Here is a 20,435-nt window from a genome sequence, read left to right as displayed (position 1 = left end):
CAACTGAGCTAATTTCCTGATGCAGACACTAGGCTGGGAATAGCAAGATCAACCACCATTTTGGCTGGCGAGAAAAGCTCCTGTGGGGGCTCCTGGGAAAGAGCCCACTCCTTACCTCCTCAGCCTCCCACACCCCATGGGCAGCCGCAGGGACGCGTCCTGGCCCCCCCGCCAGCTCCCAGACACGCCTGTGGTGATTCCTGGAGCCCAGGCAGATGCTGTCACACGCCCCAGGGGCCCCTCGGCATTCTTGGCTTTTGTTTCCGATGACGTGGGATGCTCTGAGAAGGGGGAGTTTGCTGGGAGAGGGGTTCTGGGGAGCCGCTTGCAATGACAGGACCTGGGCCTCCCATCCTTGCACCAGGAAGCCCCTCCCGTGTACAGTTTCTGATTTCCAATAGGGAAGTGAATGCTGGAGGCAAAGAGGCAAGAGGGAGGGGCGATCACCGGGTGCCACTCTGCACACACGTGATATGACAAGGGCTGGGTGCAGGGAGATGAGATTGGCTCAATGCCAACCCATAGGGGCTCAGTAGTTGGCAGGGACAGCGGGACCAAAAGATGGTGCCCGTGAGCTCCAGGCCACCTAGACACAGCTGCTGGCAGGGTCACCAGGAGGCTTCCTACTGCTCCAACATGGCGGTGGTTAGCTTCGTCCCCAGCTTCTCCAGTTGGTCAAGGGTGAGCCTTGAAAGACTAACAGGTTCCAACCAGGCCTCCCTTGAGCACTTTGGTTAAAGACAGGAACAGCTATTGCCCTATTTATATCCCTGGCTTCGCCACCCAGGGCCTATGTCCCCACAACCTGTGAAAGAATTCCACTCCTATCTGTTTACGCCTAAACTAAATGTTTCCTTAGCTCCGGCCTGCTTGCTGGCAGTGAACTTGGGACTTGGGCACCTGTGAACACAGGTTCAGCTGCTAAAGTGAGCCCTCCCTGTTGGCCATTCAGAGGAGGGCCTGGCCTGGGCAACAATGACCACCAGTCCTGCCGTGGCCCCACAGCTCCTTTTGGGTTTGCTCTGCCTGTCTTTCTGCAGGTAACCTTGGATCTAAGCAAGACCCAGACCCAAAAAGGGGTGCCTGGGTGAATCTGCAGTGCATGGCTGGCTCCTGATCCCCTCTTTTCTGGCCCTGCTCCTCTCTGGACTCTCCAGATTAGAACCTTGGCCTTCTCGCTCCTTCCAAGAGGCTCTCTCCCACTCTGCCCAGCCCACAAACCACCCCAGAAATGCCAAAGGGGGGGGTGGGGATGGGGTGTGAAATACAGGCCTTGCCTGCAGATGCTCATGGGGTAAAATGAGATCTTCCAGTTCTCCTAATCCCTCACTCTCAGCAGGTGGGATTTCAGGCAGAATGGGATGTTCAAAGCCCTTTAGAAGAATAAAAACCCAGCCCCTTCCCCTGGCTGGTGACCAACTCTCTGCTGTCACACTGGACTGAGGGTTTTCCCACAGAAGACTAACACTGACCAAGGGACCAAGAATGGAAGCCTGGGGGTAGGGGTGCGGATGAACACTTTCCTAGAGGATCCTATCCAGAGCCAGACCTGGCCCCGTATTTCTGCAAGGCTGTCCTGACCCCTGGCCCCTGGAAGAAGCCTCAGGATTTAGACAGGCCACCAAGAATCCCTGAGGTGACCAGAGGAGCTAGAAGCAAACCAAAAACTAGAACATTGATAAGATCTGGGGGCTGCTCAGTGTCCTAGATGGGGCTCAAATATGATCTCAGAGGAAGCTGCCAGCCCTGATGTCCCCTCTTGGTATTTTCCCCAGCCTGGGAGCCCCTAGGAGGACTGAGAAATGACTGGGAGGCCTAGGCCAGGTACAGGAGATCCTGGAGCTAGCCGTTGGCCACAAATACTGGTTACGTCCCTGGGCCCTTGCTGTAATCCTGAGTAAGCACCTTGGACCCCCTTAGTAGACAGACAGACAGACAGACAGACAGAGGCATGGAGATGGCATGCTCATTGCACAACACATTGCTAACGGCAGAGGGAGACCACAGAGCAGCTGAGTAACCATTCAGGCCCCCCTTAGGAGTCCATAAGGGGTTTGCCACCCAGCAAGCAGGACACACAGACACTCCAGATAGTCAGAGGGTCCTGTTGGCTGGGCCTCCAAAGCTGGCATATGATTGTAAGACCTTTATCCCCAGCATGGGCAGGTCCTGCTCAGTGGTATGTCTGTCCCTCAGTGCATTAGAGATTACACTGGGCCCACAGGTCCGCCTGACATCCCAGCCTAGGGCCTGTGCCCTCTTGAGGGGCTTGAAGAGAGGATATGACTGAACCTTCACACACGCCTTCTTCAGGGTTCTATCTACAGTGCACACGCCTTCTTCAGGGTTCTGTCTGCAGTACTCAGGTACCACTCTGCCTTGTGGAAAGGAGAAGGGAATGAGAGAAGAGGGAGGAGGACAGAGGAAGAGGCAGGGGTGACTGAGGAAAAAAGAGAACAGGAGAGAAAGGGGGAAAGAAACAGGAAGAAGAGAGAGGGGAAACGGGAGGGAAGGAGGTGGAAGAGAGGATTGGGGAGAAAGGATAGAGGAGGAATGAGGTGGAACAAAGAAAGGAGAAGTAGAGAAGGAAGGAGAGGTGAGAATTTGTAAAGAGGAAGGGAGGGAGGAAAGGAAGAGGGAGGGAGGGAGGGAGGGAGGAAGGAAGAAAGAAAGGGAGAGAGGAAGGGAGGCAGAGAGGCTGGCTGCTGATTGTGGAACCCAGTCCAAACAGATACATCTCCAAAACTCTCCCCATCTAAGGCTCAGGGAGCATCGCGGAAGAAGAGGAGGAGTGACTGCAAAAGCCAGAGGATCAGGGAGTTTGCTGCGCAGTTGTGCTTCCTACGACCGCCAGGAGCCACACCCATAAAGACTCAACAATGTGACCATCCAGCCATGAGCTGAACAAAGATGACAACAGCGAATATACCAGACCGGATGGGGAAAGGTGTTGAGGCATCAACCCGACACATAGAACGATAGGCAACCGAGGAAAAGCTGGGAGTGGGAGAGGTGGCCTTCCCTAAAGAAGAGCACAGCCATTGGTTGTCTGGTGCCAAATGGCCAGCCTTGAAAACATGTATACAAGTAACATTATATGGACTCACGGGTTATATTTAGACAAACATATATATATATATATATATATATATATATATATATATATATATATAATTTAGACAAATATATATATATTTATATATTAACAATTAATGAAAAAGAACCCATGGATTTGAAGGAGAATGGTGAGGGGTATATGGGAGGGCTTGAAGGGGGAAAGGGGAAAAGATGTTGCAATTGAATTATAATCTCAACAATAAACAAACAAAGGACTGGCTGCTGACTGGGGTCCCATAGAAGGACTGACGTCTTTGGGGCAGGTCAAGGGAGATGGTTGCCTAGCAACAGCAGAAAGTAAGAGTTCACCTGGCAGAAGGTAGAAATTCGAAGACACAACCCAGGTGAGGGCAAAGAAACCCCAGCCTTCTCTCTCCCTCTGATGGAGCTGCTATGGGCTAGCCTCATCTGGGGCCAGCGCCTCCTGTTGGCCAGCCTCAAGAGAACAGGACTGCTTCTGGCAAACCTCCAGGGGAAGAACAGGTGGAGAGTGGGTCTGGCAGGGCCCACAGCGGCAGGGCCAGTTCTCCTCCACCTGGTAAGGAATACAGGGCTCCAAAGGCTAGCCCACATCCAGACACTTTTTGAAAGGGCAAACATAACCCCAGAGGGTTACCTGAGCTACTTCATCTCCTCCACTGTCCAGTGCAGAGACCCAGCTCTGCTGGGCACCCTGACCCCCCCACCCCTCAGGTCCCACGGGGTCTACCCTGCACCCCTGCTGTAGGTAACAGGAGCCAATAGCTATGCCCACCTCAGGGGAGACTAGACTCTTCAACCCTGCTCCTCTGGGCCAGCTTGCATCCTCAGGGCTCTGAGGAGAGAGAATGACTCCTTCACAAACTGGACTGAAGCAAAGCATTGTGGGGCAAGGCCAGAGAGGTAGCTGTGAAAATGGGCAGAGCTGGGTTAGTCCTGGTATCCCTTCTGGGTGACTCTAAGGAGCTTCTGGTTCAGGGAAGGCCTGCTCATTCTCGCCATGAGACAAAGGAGTCCTCTAGGGGTAAGGAGTGTGTGTGTGTGAGGGGGCGTGTCCTCAAGCCTGGGGATTTGCAGTCATAGGGCTCTTCCTTCCTCTGTCTTTGAGCCAGGAGCATCTTTAAGTGGATGGAGATTTATGCCAGTTCTTGCGGTGCTGAGCTTCGGGAGTGTGCACCTGGATCGCCACCGACAGCTTAGTCCTCAGATCTCCCACAGCCCCTTGAAAAGGAGGAACCCTTGTACCCTGCTCAAAGAGGGAAGTGGAGGTGCTGAAAAGCGCACCCAGGTTTGGGATTCAAACCTAGGCTTCTAGACTCCAAGGTTAGGTGGTGAAACAAAGGCAGAAGAATGATGCCTGGAATAACAGCGGCAAGCGGGGTACAGCCCTTCACTGCACCCCCAGAGCCCAGAGAATCTGCCGTAGCCTCATCGTCACCCTGCAGGCCTCTCTAACTGAACTGGAAGGGACTGAGGTGACAGGAGCTGCTTTTCCAAGTTCAGCAAACATCTGTTAGCAAATGCATGTCCCGCGGAGTGCTGGGATATGCTTGGGCCTTGAGAAAATCCACCTGAAACTCCTTTCAGGGACCTAGCAATCTGGTTGGGACCATAGAAGGGTAGACAGATGGCCCCCATATAGAAGGTCTGGATTGTAAAATTGGGGAAGGGATATAGAAGATCTGGGGGATGGAATGCTTCAGGGATAGCTTGATCCAGGAGCTACTGTCAGAGCAATATTTTAAAGACTGAGTAGAGGGTCTCCACTGCAAAAAAAAAAAAGAATCCCACCTGGAGAGGGCTGCAAGCTTGTGGCATCTAAAGAAGCATGGTCACATGGTCATCTCAAGCTTAGGAAGGCTGAGAGCTCAGGAAACCCATATGCAAAGCAGGGTACCTGCGGGAGCCCCACGTGGAAGGTAGCAGGGGCAGGATCCCACTGTCCTGGCTAAGCTCCCAGCTCCTCTGCTGCTCTGGGGCCCTTGCAATCTATTTCTGGGTTTCTTCCTAAAAGCCTATAGCTGGGACCGGAGGTGGCACTGGGCAAGCTCCCACTCAGCAAGGGCAAAGCTCCTCGGCCAAGACACCAGGCACTTCCTGGCTTGGCTCCGCATCTAGGAGTTGGGGGGGGGGGGGTCCGGGGGCAACATTCCAGCTGCCATTCCAGCTCCTCCTCGACAATTTGTCCATTTCCTGCCTTGGCTGCAAATCTCAACCATTTCCTTCTGGGCCGCCTCCGGCCTCTGCCCGCTGCCTGGCCCTGCGCTGACCCGGAGGGACAGAGGACCGTCTTGTCTTGCCAGCTCTGACTTTGGAAGCAATACTGCCTTCAACCCAGCATCTGCGAAGAAGCCCTGGGGGGCTGGGAAGAAGTGTGAGTCACTGGAGGGGAGACCCGACCTCCAGGCCCCCAGGTCGTTCCCCTGCCGCTCACCTAGTCTCAGCAGGCATATCGTATTGATAAAATCTACTGTCCACATCCAAGAATCTAGGCTGGTGGGGATCAGCACCTGGCAGCCACAGGTGGGTGTTATGCGTAGTACCCACAGGACCTAGAGATTCCATGCTCAGCTTGGAAGACTCAGTATCCAGCCAGAGTCTATGAACGCTGGGAAGAACTTTCCAGACACATAGACCACTGGCGGGTCCTCAGAGCCCAGTGGAAGGGTGAAAACACCTATTCTAAGGAGGACACAAGCCTGGAAGTGTCCTGCAAGGGACTTCTTTAGCGCCCCAGAGCTGGTTCAGAGTCCCAAACCCCCATGATTGCAGATACATCCGCCACTGAGCTCCTGGAGCCCAACAGAGGATATGATCAGACTGGGGGGGGGGGTGCGCACACACCCTTTATGTAACCCTAATATAACAGGATCCTGGCTGCTCCTGGGGAAGGGTTGCCCTCATGCTAGAGTTTACACAGAGAACCTGAAATGGCCACAGGAAAAAGTCTGGCCTTTAAAAAAGAGCATGCCACTGCCCTGTGTGGGTAACCATGATGCTCACCTCCATCCTTCCCGCCAGTGCCGCTGTCTGTGGGTAGCAACGAGGCGAGAGTCATCCTGATTCAGGGATGTCGGCATTCCTCTTTGGGCGATGCATGGGTTCTCTGAGATCTCTAGGGATCTCCTGACCACCTGAGGTCTTTAGGGAGCACGAGGTCACCCTGAGAGTCACCCCCAAGGCATTGCTCAGGCCCTGTTCCTCCTGATCCACATGGCTGCACTTCGAACTGTGCCCTTGAGGTTGACAGAGTGAGGCTCCAGGAAAGCAGAGAACATGCCACCATAAAGGAGCCAGAACACAGGGTAAAACTTAAATGACTTTTACATAGAAAGGATGTGTTCATGGTAGCCACTCTGGCTGGGCTGGGAGGCCTCCAGTAAGAACTAGAAAGATTTCCCAAGCTGGGCCCAGTGGCCAGTGAATGAAAAGTCTCGAAGCTGAGCCAACTGCTGTGAACTTTGGTGTAAGACAGTGGTTCTCAACCTTCCTTGTGCCACAACCCTTTACTACAGTTCCTCATGTTGTGGTGACCCCAACCATAACATTGTTTCATTTCTACTTCCTGACTGTAATTTTGCTACTGTTATGAATCATAGTGTCAATATCTGCTAGCCAATTAGGGGTCGTGACCCACAGGTTGAGAACCACTGATATAAGCGTTCAGAAGTGATTTAAGGGCTTAAGGGCTGGAGCACCTAGGCCATGCTTATTTGAGAACCGCCTCCATAGGGGAAAGAGTTAATGTGTCATTGGAGGCTCCTCCCAGCCTCACCCCTCCCAGCCCCACTCCCCAAAGCAGAGTCCTGAGAAAATCTCATTTCATAGTTTCCCAGAAAACCAGGTGCATGGCAGCTGGGCAGCTGTGGCATGCCTGGCGGGAGCAATTCTGAGGCAGAGGAGAGTGAAATGGAGATGGCCCCAAGCCGGCTGCTGCCTCCAGGGTGAATTCTCAAGTCCCCTAGAGTCAAAGAGAACTTCATGGCTCCGCCCTCCAACCTCTGCCCAGCGCTGTGCAAAAGCATCACCCACCCAGGACCAAAGGCCAGCTACAAACCTGAGAGTGCAGATCCAGCCTGTTGAGCAGCATCTGCAGAGCACAGACACTCGAAGAAAACTGGGTTTTACTCTGTAGTACTGGGAATGGAGCCCAGAACCTCCCACATGCAAAGCAAGTGCTCTATCCCTGAAGCAGGCCTCCAGTCCCTCACTGGGGGATTCTAGGCAGGGGCTCTACCACTGAGCCACACCCCAGCCCCTCACTGGGGGATTCTAGGCAGGGGTTCTACCACTGAGCCACACCCCAGCCCCTCATTGGGGGATTCTAGGCAGGTGCTCTACTTCTGAGCTCTAACTCCAGACCTCCTTTTACTTTTAAGACAAGGTCTCTGTAAGTTACCCCACCAGCCTTGAACACATTCAGTAGTCCAGGTAGGTCTTGAACTTATGATCCACTTTCCCCAGCCTGTCTCCTGAGTACCTGAGATTTCAGACCTGCACCACCAAACCTGGCTGTGAAAATTCTCCTTTTGGGTTGGTGAGATGGCTCAGCAAGTAAATGATCATCACTTGCTGTACAAGCCAGATGACCTGAGTTCGACCCTCAGAACTCACAGTGGAAAGAGAGAACCAACGCCTGAAAGTTGTCCTCTGACTTCCACATGTGTGCTGTAACACACACACGCTGACACACACACAAAACACCACCAACAACAACAATGATAAAGAATAATTCTAAAACATAAAATCTGCCTCTTGGTTAAATATCCAAGTAATATCCCTGGACCAAGTCTTGATCCCCGTGAGGATCAAGCCTTTAGAGTTGTCTCCCATTCACTCAACCCAGTGCACCCATTCAACCCAGCTTCACCCCAACCTGCTGTGGGAAATGAACTAGAGGCCTTAGATTGGGAGAGGGTGTCTCGGGATAGTATATCCCCTGCAGAACCTCACTATGAGGGATTACAGACTTCCTAAAGTTCTGAGGATTTCCCCCTAGCCAGGAGCCTGCTGCACACCCGACTCTGCAAGATAACAGTCATCCCTCCTCATGTCAGTGAGCACAGATGATGTTTTTTTTCCCCCCAGGGTTCCCAACCAAAAATGTGAAGACAGAGCTAGGAACCAACCAATAGGCAAGCTGGAGCAGCCACTGGACCACATCCTTGCTCATGCCCATCACAGAGCAGATGTGGCCCAGAGTGCAGAGGAGATGGACTGTGGTGGGCCTGCCTCTGTCCATATCCAATAAAGCTCCCGTGCATCCCCCTGCAAGAGTCTAGAGCAGGCTGGAGCTCGTGTGGCACTCAGCCCGAGTTGACTAGTAGTCCACAGCCCCACCCATCTGCACACCCAGAAAGAATACGCTGGCTGAGTCCACGACCATCGCCGACATCTGTCGGCCTCCCCGGGGCCTCCAGAGCTGCTGGTTGGTAGCAAACACGACTCTCCTCTAATAAAACAAATCATCCGAGCCTGTGGAAGCCACAAGAGGAAACAGCTGTGCACTGCTGGCTGTGAGCACGTGTTTCAGGCCCGTCTCCTCTCGCCTGCTTCACTCCTGTGGAATTCTGGACGCCTGGCCCTTCTCGGAGTGCTCTGGAGTATGCCTGCGCTGTCACACATGTGCTCTGAAGTCAGTGCAGCGGACCGCCACCGAGAACCGCCTGCGTCCAAGACACTGTCACCAATTCATAACCATCGCTACCCCACCACTCCCTGATGGCCGCTCATCACAGCCGACACCCCTCCCAACAACCTCTTCCTCACAGCCATCATTCCTCACAACGGCCACATCCTCAGGACCATCCTTTCCTCACCACCGGTCCCCCAGCCGCCACCTCTCCACGAGTGTCACCCCCTTATGACTGCCATCTCCTCTGGACTGTTGCCTTGCGGTTGCCATCACCACCCCATTACTGCTACCGTCTCTCACTGTGCCACACCCCCGTCACAGCACCGCCCTGCTCGGGAACCTATCCCCATTCTAGTAAGGGGGAGTGAATTGTACAGGGCAGCCCTGACTCCTAGCCACCTTCAGACTTCGCCTCTCAGCCCTCCCCTCTCCCAGATCCCATTGCCCATGGCCTAGCAGAAGGCTTGGTCCTCAGATGCTCACACTGGGACACTAAAAGCCCAACCAAGCCCCATGTATGTAGAGGCTTCTCCCTTCTGACGACCTCAAGGATGCCAACTGCATGGTGACAGAGTAACTACACACCCTCTTGGCTTCCCAGAGCTAATTCAGGTTTTCCCTACTTGTCAGGAGCACCTGACTGGTGTTTATGTGACCTCAAAGGAGGCCTGGCATGACTAGAGCCTGTAGGAAATGGCTACCATCTTAAGACTTGTTATGGGTGGTGCAGTCTGTGTAGCAAGCATTCCTGTCAGTCCTGGGAAGTGGGTACTCATGAGGGTCTGGCGCAGCGTATCCCTAAAAGTCCGTTTTCCGCAGCACCCTGTGGTATGATAGGCGGAGGAACAGTTGGGGCATTGAGGGAATCGGGTCATTTCACTACGGCTCAGCTGGAGGCTTCTATTTAGATACAAGAAGCTGAGGACTTGGATGGGATCAGAGTCACCACTGCGGGCACACTAGTGTGCCCCAAGGATCTGCCACAAGGCACTGCTTTTCCCCTCCGTGGCTCTTCAGAAGCTCCCTGGTATCCCTGTGGCAGGCGTGTCTGAGAACAGAGACCATCCTGGGACTCAGCAGTTGCTGACGCCTAATATGGCAGCCACTAGCCACATGTGGGCACCCAAGTTGACATTATATGAAACATTGCACCAGCAACATCACAAGTGCCCAGTAGACATGGTAGCCGGTGGCTGCCACACTGGGCAGTGTGGGTAAAGAACACACCTCAAAAGAGTTCATTCGCCAGCCCTAGTTCACAGGCAGGAGCCCTGCCAAGCTACTGTCTGCAGAGTCCAGAGCTACAAGGTGCCACAGCGGAGTACCACAGAAGACATGGCCTGGAATCACACTCCCTCCTCACAGCTCCGCACAGCTCTGGATGCCAGGGGTGTCGGCTGGAGCAGTTGAGCCTCCAGGGGAATTCGCTCTGGGTTTCACTTCAGCTACAGCCGGTGACCCTGGGTTTGTGTATGCACCGCTCCCTCTGTGGACCTTGGCGGTCAGACCACGTTGACACCTGTGTGTGTGTGCATGTGCGTGTGTGTGTGTGTGTGTGTGTGTGTGTGTGTACATATGTGTCTGCAGCTGTGCCTCTTGCCTCTTGATAGGACAGCACTCACTCCAAGAAGAACTTACCTCAAACTCAACGCGCCTAGTTTACATCCGCAGAGTCGGAGCTTTCACCTAAGTTCTTTCCGGCAGAGTGGTTTTCAACCTTCTTAACACGGCAACCCTTAAACACAGTCAGTCTCTCATGTGGTGGTGATCCCCAACCAGAAAATTATTGCGTTGCTACTTCATAACTGTAATTTTGCTACTGGGATAAATCATAATGTAAACCTCTGATAGGCAGGAGAGTCGATAAACACTCTCTGTGAAAGGCTCTTCGAGCCCCAGGGGGTCGCAACCCACAGGTTGAGAACCACTGCTTTTGAGGGTGCTACTCCGCAACACTGCCCTTCCCAAAGTTCCTTTATGATCATCCGGGCCAGCTGACTTTATCTCAAGAACACGAGTTCCCAGGATAGATATAGATAGACCTTGATCGCCAGTGGTCAATAAGACCTGGTCTGTGATGTACATTCCACCAACCTTGATAGTAGATAGAGAGACCATGACTCAGTGGATTAGCAGGAGGCTAGTAGGTGGGCGAGTGGATAAGCATGGATCATGGTAGATGCATGAACTGATAAGTCAGCACAGGGACCATGGTGGCTCTGACTTCCAGATCTCTGAGCATCCCCTGCAGAGTCTAGGAAATGACATAGGAGCATCCTGGCAAGAGCGTGGCCCCACATCTGTGACCCCACATTGACCCACAGTGCAGGCTTACCTTTCTACATCCTTCAGCTATCTCAGGTGACCTGGGTAGGGCTGGGTAAGTTGTTGGCCCGAGCTATGGAGGCATCTCCTGGGTCATCACAGTGTCCTTGAATAAGGATAGTATCACAGAAGCCCTGGGCATCCCTTGTGTCAGGACCAAGACTGAAGGGCCACTGAGATGAACAGCCCTAGGAACGCCACTGTGGAGGCCCGGTGAACTTAGTAAGGGTCCTCCTCCTGCCCACTTCCGAGAATCCCTTGGGAGCTTCATGGAATCAGGCTCCTGAAGGGCAGCTAATGCCCAGGAAGCTTCCAGAAAGCAATCAATCATCCCGGAACAACAGCTGAAACTTCCTCACATGGCCTTGTCCAAGCCAGACCCTGTATCTCCCTCTTGGAAAGAAGGGAAGGCCAGAGGGCTGGCAATTCCCTGGAGGCTCCTGAGCAGGCTGGAGGTTCTGGGGAGCATAAAGTACATCTTACAAATTAAGACAGTGGCTAAAATGAGAGAAAATGCCAGAAATAGCTCTGCTGACTCAGACCCCGCTCATAGTTCTGTGGGAAAGCGCCACGGGCCAGAGGGCTGATACCCCCCCAACCCCCTCCCCCAGTTCCCCACCCCCACCCACCAGATTTCACACTAACTCTGCCACAGCTCAGGAAAGAAGTAGGCGGGATCTTGGAGGACACTTTGGGTTGTGAGAGTGTAGAAGCACCAACCAACGACAGATTTAAACGGAGCCATGGATTACATCATGTGACAGGGAACTTGGGATTCTCTGCTCCACTGTCCTCACTTGGCCTCAGACATCAGCCGTGAGCAAGCCCACGTGGTTGCAAAATGATCACCAGGGTTCCAGGTATCACATTCTCATCCATCAACCTCAAAAAGGGCTTCGTGCCGCTTTGTAGGATCTGGGAGGCTGTTCCCAAGAGCCCTCAGCGATCTCCTCTCTAGTTCTGCCCGTGGATGGAATTGCCGTGTGCTTCTCGAGGGACCTGGAAAAGTGCCTACTCTTGAGTATAACTACAGGGTCGAGGCTGCCTGATCCACACGCCTGGGTTCAGGAAGAGCTGGGTGGGCAGAGAAGCCTAGCTGCGGTGTGGGAGCTGGGCCTGCGGGTCTACCATGACACTTCATCTAGCACAGCTGCCCAGAGAAAGGCCAGGGCGCACTAGGGTGATGTGGCATCCTGCAACTCAGTGACTTGGAGGCAGTGAGAGAGTGACACCTCCCAACAGCTGGATGGTGACACCACCCTAAAGAGACACCCAGACAGGTTGTCACTAGGTCTGTCCACCATGAGTCCTCTCACAATTGACTGGGGATGTATCGCCAAGCCCCGTGGAAGGTCCGACGCTTAAGCAGCCAGGAGGCCTGGACTTGAGAAGACTAGAAGGGTATGTGCCCGGGCAGCAGCTTTTAGATTGAAGGACAATGGGAGGTGTGTTTTTCTTCAAGCCACCTTGTATAAAGTAATAGCAAGGCAGGGGAGTGTTTTGTTTTGTTCTGTTTGTTTTTTTTCTTCCTTGCCTTTTTCAGACAGGGTCTCATGTAACCCAGGCTGACCTCACACTCACTCTGCAGCTAAGGATAGCCCTGCTTCACCTACCGAGTGCAGGGATGGACAGGCATGTGCCACCACGCCCAGCTTGACCTCTGTACCTTTGAGAGGACCTCTACTTCCCATTCTTGCAGGCTGCTGAGAGCCCATTTCCACATCTGTAAATGATGCAGACCAGAGCATTTCTAGAAGCAGCTAAAGAGGATGAGGAATGCTGGTGAATCACCTCCACAGCGCTTGGCTACATTAGAGACGGACTGTTCTTTTGACTTTGGTTGACTGATTTTTTTTTTTTTTTAGACAGGGTCTCGTGTATCCCAGGATGGTCTCGATTTTGTCATGTAGCCAATAACGGCCTTGCACTCCTGATCATTCTGCTTCTACCTCCCGAGTGCTGGGGTTACAAGCATGCCACCACACCCCACTAAATATGAAGTTTTCTTTTGTGGGTGTATGAGGGGGTGTGTGCATAGGAGGCCAAAAGAGGGTGCTGGGTGCCTTGCTCTATTGTTCCCCCCCCTTATCTCCCTGAGTTCTGAAGGAAAGCACAGAGGGTCAGAGGGCCAAAGCTGGAGATTGGCTTGTAGCCAGCAAGCCCCAGTGATCACTCTGTCCCTGTCCCCCACAGGCTTGGGTCACAGATGACTGAATGATTGTACCTGAACTTTCCAGTGGATGCTGGGATTTGAACTCAGGTCCTCATGCTTGTACAATAAGCTCTTTTATCCACTGAGACATTTCTTCAGCTACTAAATGTAAACAAAAGCTTCTGCCCTGCCCAGTGCCACAGCCATTCAGTCCCAAAAAAACACACAGAGGTTTATATTAACTATAACTGCTTGACCTATTTCTCAGGCTTAGTACATACCAGCTCTTACTACTTAAATTCACCTGTAATTATTGTCTATGTTTAGCCACATGGCTTGGTACCTTTTCTCAGTAAGGCATTCTCATCTTGCTTCCTCTGCATCTGGCTAGTGACTGACTCTCTGCCTTTCCTCTTCCCAGAATTCTCCTTATCTGGTTGCCCCACCTATATTTCTTGCCTGGCTACTGGCCAATCAGTGTTTCTTTGAACCAATATGAGTGACAAATCTTTACAGTGCACAAGAGCATTATCCCGCTAAAGCAACACTCTGGTCATAGAGAATGAGATCCAGGATCTAAAAATGCCATGAGTCCTTTTTTTGACAATTCCAGGGTTTGCAGTGGAGGTGGGGTAGGGTCTACAAAGCGGCAGTAGACTGGATGGTGGCTCTCCACTCCACGCTCCAGAACACAGGCAAGATGAGCATTCTCTCTCCCACCCCACCCCTCTGCTAATGAGCCATGTAATTGTTTCTGAAAGCAAGAATTGTATTCTTTGTCACCCGTGAAATGGACTCTCTTTCAACCCCAATCCCAGTTCTGTTTGTTAGAAAAATAATGTTAGCCAAGGAGGTGAGATGCTTCAGCAGGTAAACATGCCTGCTGCCAAAGCCTGCTACACTGAGTTCCATTCCCAGAAGCCACATGATGAAAGGAGGAAATGGACCCCCACAGGTTGGCCTCCGACCTTTCTATGTGTGCCATGCCACGCTCACAACATAACCCCATATAAATAAATAATCAACTGATCTATTTATTGAGAGAGTTATGATGATCGAACGCCAAATCTCAAGAGAAGTTTCTTTCTCACATCGAGAAAAGGGAGGGGCAGGTAGAGCAGGACATACCTGCAATCTCAGCACTTGAGAGGCAGAGGCAGGAGGATTACCAAGTTCAAAGTTAGCTTGGGCAATAGAGTGAATTTAAGTCCAGCCTGGGTAATTTGGTGTGACTCTTATAATTCAAAAAACTAAATCAAAACTAAACTAACATAGGGGACCCAAATATTGAATGCAGCATCCTCCCTAAGATGGAAGAAAACATTCTAGAAGGTTGTTGGAGATTTGACTGTCTTCCCCCCACACACATACTTCATATTTATTCATATTGATTATGTTCATCAAAAATTCATATGTTAAAGTCTCAAATCACCAGGACCTCAAAAATGATACCTTGTTGGAGATGAGGGGTTGTTTGAAAGACTATAGAGGCATTTAAGGGTGTGTCCAGGAAGAATGGAGTGGAGAAATTGGAACACAGGACAGTCACAGACCAAGGAAAGAAGGTGTGAACGGCCAGGAGACAAAGGAGGCATCAGCAGTTGCTCTGCAGCCCAAGAACCCTGCCCTGCCCCCACTGTAGCTTTGGACCTCAGGTGTTATGGAAGGCTGTGCTGGTTTTGTCATTGCTTGCTTGCTTTTTTGGTTCACATTTTTGTGTGTGTGTGTGTGCGTGCGTGCATGTGCGCGTGTGTGTGTGTGTGTGTGTGTGCAATGATATTCTCAGGTGTCGATCTTTGTCTTCCACCTTGGAAAGGCTCTCTTGGTTGCTCGCTGGGCTAGCCAACCCACAAGCTTCCAGAATTTGCCTGTTTCTGCTTCTTAACTCACCTTAGGAGCCCTGGGATTAAGGCTATGTGCTTCCACACCTGGCTTTACATGGGTTCTGGAGATCCAAGCTCAGGTCGTCATGCTTGCATGGCAAACGTCTTACCCACTGAGCCATATCTTCAGGCATGTCTGCTGTTTAACCTGCTGGCCGAGGTCCTCGGCAGGAACATCCCAGGAGACACATACAATTTCATCCTCTTCTACCTCCTCACCTCAGCCCAGTAGGGGCCTCTGTAGCCCTTCAAACAACCACAGTGGAGTCCCTGGAGTTTGGGAGGTCATCCATTGGCCATAGATTGGGAGTTCAGGACTTGGGGTCCTAGTGCTCAGAAGGTAACAGAGACATCTCCAGGGATCTTCAGAACAAGAGCAGAAGTCATCCTAAGTTTGTAGACATCAGGACCTGGAGATGTTCTCACCCTTGAGCCTGGCTCATCTGCTCCCTCAGAGAGGGTCAGAGCCTACCACCATCTATTTTTGGCTACTCATCTCAGAGGAGCACCCTTGGATCCCCCCACACTGACTGCAGGTAGGGGATTCCCAGCCACACTCCCTGCCAGGTTACCGGTCACAAAGTGCTGATGTCATCAATGGATCCATCCACCGAAAAGTTGAGAGTGATGGGCGGCTGGCTAAAAGACCTGGCTGGAGAGAGGTGAATGAATGGATGGGGTCAAAGGGTATATATGGTCTCTAGAACCTTCTGTTGTGTCTTTGCTGCCTGGTCCCTAAGGAGATAAGCAGTTCTTCTCCACCGTTCCCTCCACATTGGGCATCTAGGATGATGGGGTGCCCATGGAGTGGAAGCACAGCTGTGTAACTAATGTGTTTGTCCCACTAAAACACAAAATGAATTCAGCCTTTTCTCCTGACCCCAAAAACATCTGAGGAAGAGAACGAGAGGCAAGATGAAATATTCATAGCTTTGGAGTCTATTCTCCCAAATGCGTGCAAATATAAATTGGATTTTCCTGAAATATATCTGCATTGCCTGAGGGCCAAGAGACTGGGGACAAAGACTGTGTGGGCACACACCGCAGGCCCCCCTTGAGCCTACACAGCCACATGCACTGATCTGGGGACAGATGCTGGAGGCTGCTGGGGATGAAGCCACAGTGCCTCTCACCCTGGGGAGGGAGGCCGAGGCCAAGCAGACTTGGCACAGTAGAGAATGAAGTCTGAACCCCATAGGTCCTCACGGCCAGCCACCATGTGGCCTGCACAAGTCCTCATCCGGTCTTTTGTGTAAAATGACTGACAGACAAAGGCATGGCATCAAGTCTGGGGATAGGGATCAAAAGGTTCTGGTGAGGAACTGGGTGTATAGCTAAGTCAGTAGAGAGGTTACCTACCCAGAGGGTACCTAGAGAGAAGCCCCGACTTCCGTCTCCAAAACCACATATAAAAGGCTTGGTGGTCCAGGTCAGAAATCCTTGCATGAGGAGGCTGAAACAGGGTAAGTTCAGTTACACAGTGAAACCTGAGGTCAACCTGAGCAATATATAACCCTGTCAAAAATAAATAAAAGTTTCAGGAAGAAAGGGGAAGGAAGGTTCTGGTGGCTTTCTTTCCATTCATTGGATCCAGTAAGTCACACTAGTAGAAGTCTCTGCTACCCTTGCTGGTGATGCCAGCATTGTCATTGGTAGAAGAATGAGGCTCTCCAAGCGCTTTTATACAGAAGGACTTGGTGGTGTTAGCATCATTTATTTTAGCCATTTTAGCAGCGGTTGTGTATCACGGTTGCTTATGATTAATGTATAGAATGTCCCCGCAGGCTCGTGATTTGAAGGCTTGACCCTAGACGGTGGTGCTATAGAGAGGTGACTGGATCACAAGGGCTTCATCAGTGAATTCATCCATTCATGATTCCAGAGCTGAACTGGCTATTAGGAGGCTAGTCATGGTTAGAGGCAGAGGTTCATGACAGTGTCCCTTGAAAAACATATCTCAGATTAGTGGGATGGCTCAGTCACTGCCTTGGCTGTCCTATATGTAAGGGGTAGTCAAGGTAGTCACGCACAACACCTAACCCACAGAGGGGCTGTGAGAATTCAGAGAGCATCACACAGCAGTTGGCCCAAGAAAGACAAGTTGTGGAAACCTTTTGCCTTGGTCTGTACTAAAGTGTACATGTAAGTGCGCCCCGTTTTCTGCTTGGTGGTTAGCATCAGAAAGCAAGGACCTCATAGTACCTAGCATAGAGACCAACCCCTGGGAAGCGTTCAGTGACTTATGGTAGGTGGATAAGTAGATGGGTACATAGGTGGGTAAGTAGATGAATGATGAATGGGTGAATGAATTGGAAGGGAAGATGGATGGATGGATGGATGGATGGATGGATGGATGGATGGATGGATGGATGGACAGGTAGATAAATTAGTAGATTGTGAATGGGAAAGGAGGATAGGTGAATGAATAGACAGACAGATGAGTGGATGAATGGAAGGGTGAATGAAGGATAGGCAAGTAGGTGGATAGGTGGGTGGATGGGAGGGCAAATGAGTAGGTGGATAAATTAGTGGATCTGTAGATAGGTAAGCAGGTAGATGGGTATATGGATAGGCCAGTGTGTGGATGGATGGATGGATGGATGTGGATGGATGGATGGATGGATGGATGGGCAGATGGACAGATGAATGGAGTGTTTGTATGCTTGGTGGGTAGGTGGAAGTGGGTGGGTGGACTAATCAGATGGATAGTTGAATGTGAGGCTCATGGGACCAGAGGCACTCCTCCACTCTGTTGCCCAGCTGAGATGCAGGACACCCTTCCCAGCCTGGCAATAGAAGTGTCTCTCCGCCGGAGCTGGGCAGACTTCCTCCTGCAATGCTGTTGGGAGCTGCTCGATGAAGTTTGCTGCGTGGATTTCTCACGGGATGTCAAGAGAGCACATGCTCTCCTCCATGCCGCATACCCATTTCCCAGACAAGAAAGGAAAGCACCGATATGACTTTGGCAGAGAGCAGGAGGAGGGCAGCCGCACAGGGCGGTGGAGGCTGGTGAGCTGCCCGGGCCTTCTGGAAGGGGAACTCTGCAGCAGCTATGCCTATCAGGATGAAGGACTAAGTGTTGGCCGACTTTGTCTTTTTCCTTTGCCCCCACCCCTCATGCTCCAGGCCTCCTCCTGTACTGCAGAGAGAGGCAGAATTTGTTCTCGACTGTTGGGGGGTTGTGTGTGTGTGTGGTGTTGGGGGAGAATCCTGATTGTCTTCCCTGCTCGGGAAGTTATGATCTGAGGCTGCAGCTTCCTAAGGTGTTGCCATGGAGACGGATTTTCTGTCATAAATAAAAGTGTTCTGGGGTCAGGAGCTCTCAAGCATATCTAGGCCAGATTTTGAGGGGGGAAATGCCAGAATTCCAAGGCGCCCCAGAGGATGAGCAGGGCAGACTCTTCCCTGAGGGTGTCCTTTAGGCTGTTGTACAAGTGGTAGAGAAAAGTCCCTCTGCACTCCCAAAGTTACCTGCCTGCTCCCTCCCCTCCTCCACCTAAATCTAGGTTGTGTTGTCAGGTGAGATCTGAGGGGTCCCCAAAAGGAGTTAGCTCCTGGGGAGTCCGATTGTCCTCTGGAATCTCCTGCAGTTGTGCTGTGTGTCTTCAGACAAGTCCCTGCCTATCTCTGGCCCTGGACCCTGTCTGGACAGGAGCCCTCCCTGCAGGATTCTGAGTGCATTCCTCTGGCAGCTGTCCAGTGGCAAAGATAGCTCAGGAATGAGCTTAGAGCAGGGCAAGGGACCCTCGAACTGGCATGCTGGTCACTCCTGAGGCCTGACATCCCCTATCCCCATCCCCCCACCCCCCCACCCCTACCAGGCTGGTTTCCCACCAGGCCTTGGAAGCTGGCTTTAGGGATTTCCTTCTCTTTGGGGGTCACCGCCAGGCAGTGTTTAAAAAGGTGGGAGGGGGGCTGCATCCTGGGAGGAAGGTATGCGTGTCTGAGGGGCCCCTGGACGCCACCCAGGCTGCTGTAAGGTGGCTAACAGCCCAGGGCTGTTTGCCAACCTCCCTGCCCCCACCCCCACCCCCACTCCCACCCTCCACCCCGTATTAGGTAAACAGACTCCTCACTGGCTGCAGGCAGGGCTCAGTGCCATCCCTTCACAAAGAGGCCCTGGGGTCCTGAGCAGTTGCCAGGTACCCCCATTTTGACTCCTGGTCCCCCCTTTTTACTCCAAAGCAGTGGATGTGGGAATCAGGGAGAATAAATAAGAAAGAGAATGGGGCTCAGAGCTCAGGGTAGGGATCCCTTGGGAATATAGACCTACTAAAATCTTAATCTGTTTACTTCTTCTGCACCAAAAGCCCCACCCCCACCCCCGCAGTCAGGAGGTTTCCAAAGGTATGAAATGGGGAGACCCCTTCACCTTTAAAGATGACCACACGGGCCTGGTCACCCCAGGACGTGGAGTCAGCCAAGGCCTTTGCCAAGAGTCCCAGCCGCCTATTAGTGGGACACTGTGTGCCCGTGTGCGTGTTAGTGGACGCATGCTCATGTATGTGTACATGTGGAGGCCAGAGTTGACATCAGAAATCTTCCTCTATCATTCGCTACCTCAATTTTTTTCTGAGGAAGGATCTCTCATTTAACTTGGAGCCCATCAATTTGGCTAGGCTGGCTGCCAACCAGACCCCTGGGAACTTCCTGTCTGCATCTCCCCAGTTCTGAGGTTGCAGGTGCATGTCGCATACCTTTCTCTCTCTCTCTCTCTCTCTCTCTCTCTCTCTCTCTCTCTCTCTCTCTCTTTTATGTGGATGCTAGGGATTCATTCAAACTCAGGTCCTAATACATCAAACACTTCACTAACTGAGCCATCTCCTCAGTCTCAGTGGCATTTCACTGCTCAGACCCCTTGGTATGGAGGAGATGCAACCCAAGGCAGGCAAGACACTGTCTCCACACTCTCTTATGGCTGTGTACAGGGTTGTCGAGCACACAACAGGGCTGTGGAAGGAAGCAAGAGCTGTTCCCAACCTATGGGACTAAGACGGCAGTCTCAGGCATGCCAGAACTCACTTTGCCACAATGAAAAGGGACTGGAACCATGCACCACACAGTCCAACCAGTCTGGGGCAACTGCTCTGGGGATTGCCAAGAGGGGGGTTGCAGGGCCCTTAGCCCAGGGACCTGGCTTTGAGGAATATTTAAAAGCCTAGAAGGTTCTTTTTGATGAGTGCAGATAAAGTGTGGATGCACACAGATGTGCCCATGGCACTCAACTGCAGGACGACAGGACATAGGATCACAAGTAGGTGTCTGTCCGTGATCCTGAGATTCCTGATCAAGTCTGTAACAGAAGCATTCCTCTGTGTTCATGTCCGTGCGTGCGTGCGTGTGT

This window comes from Myodes glareolus, chromosome 2 (assembly GCF_982192425.1).
Source record: "Myodes glareolus chromosome 2, mMyoGla1.1, whole genome shotgun sequence".
In the NCBI taxonomy this organism is placed as follows: domain Eukaryota; kingdom Metazoa; phylum Chordata; class Mammalia; order Rodentia; family Cricetidae; genus Myodes; species Myodes glareolus.
This window is presented reverse-complemented; position numbering follows the sequence as displayed.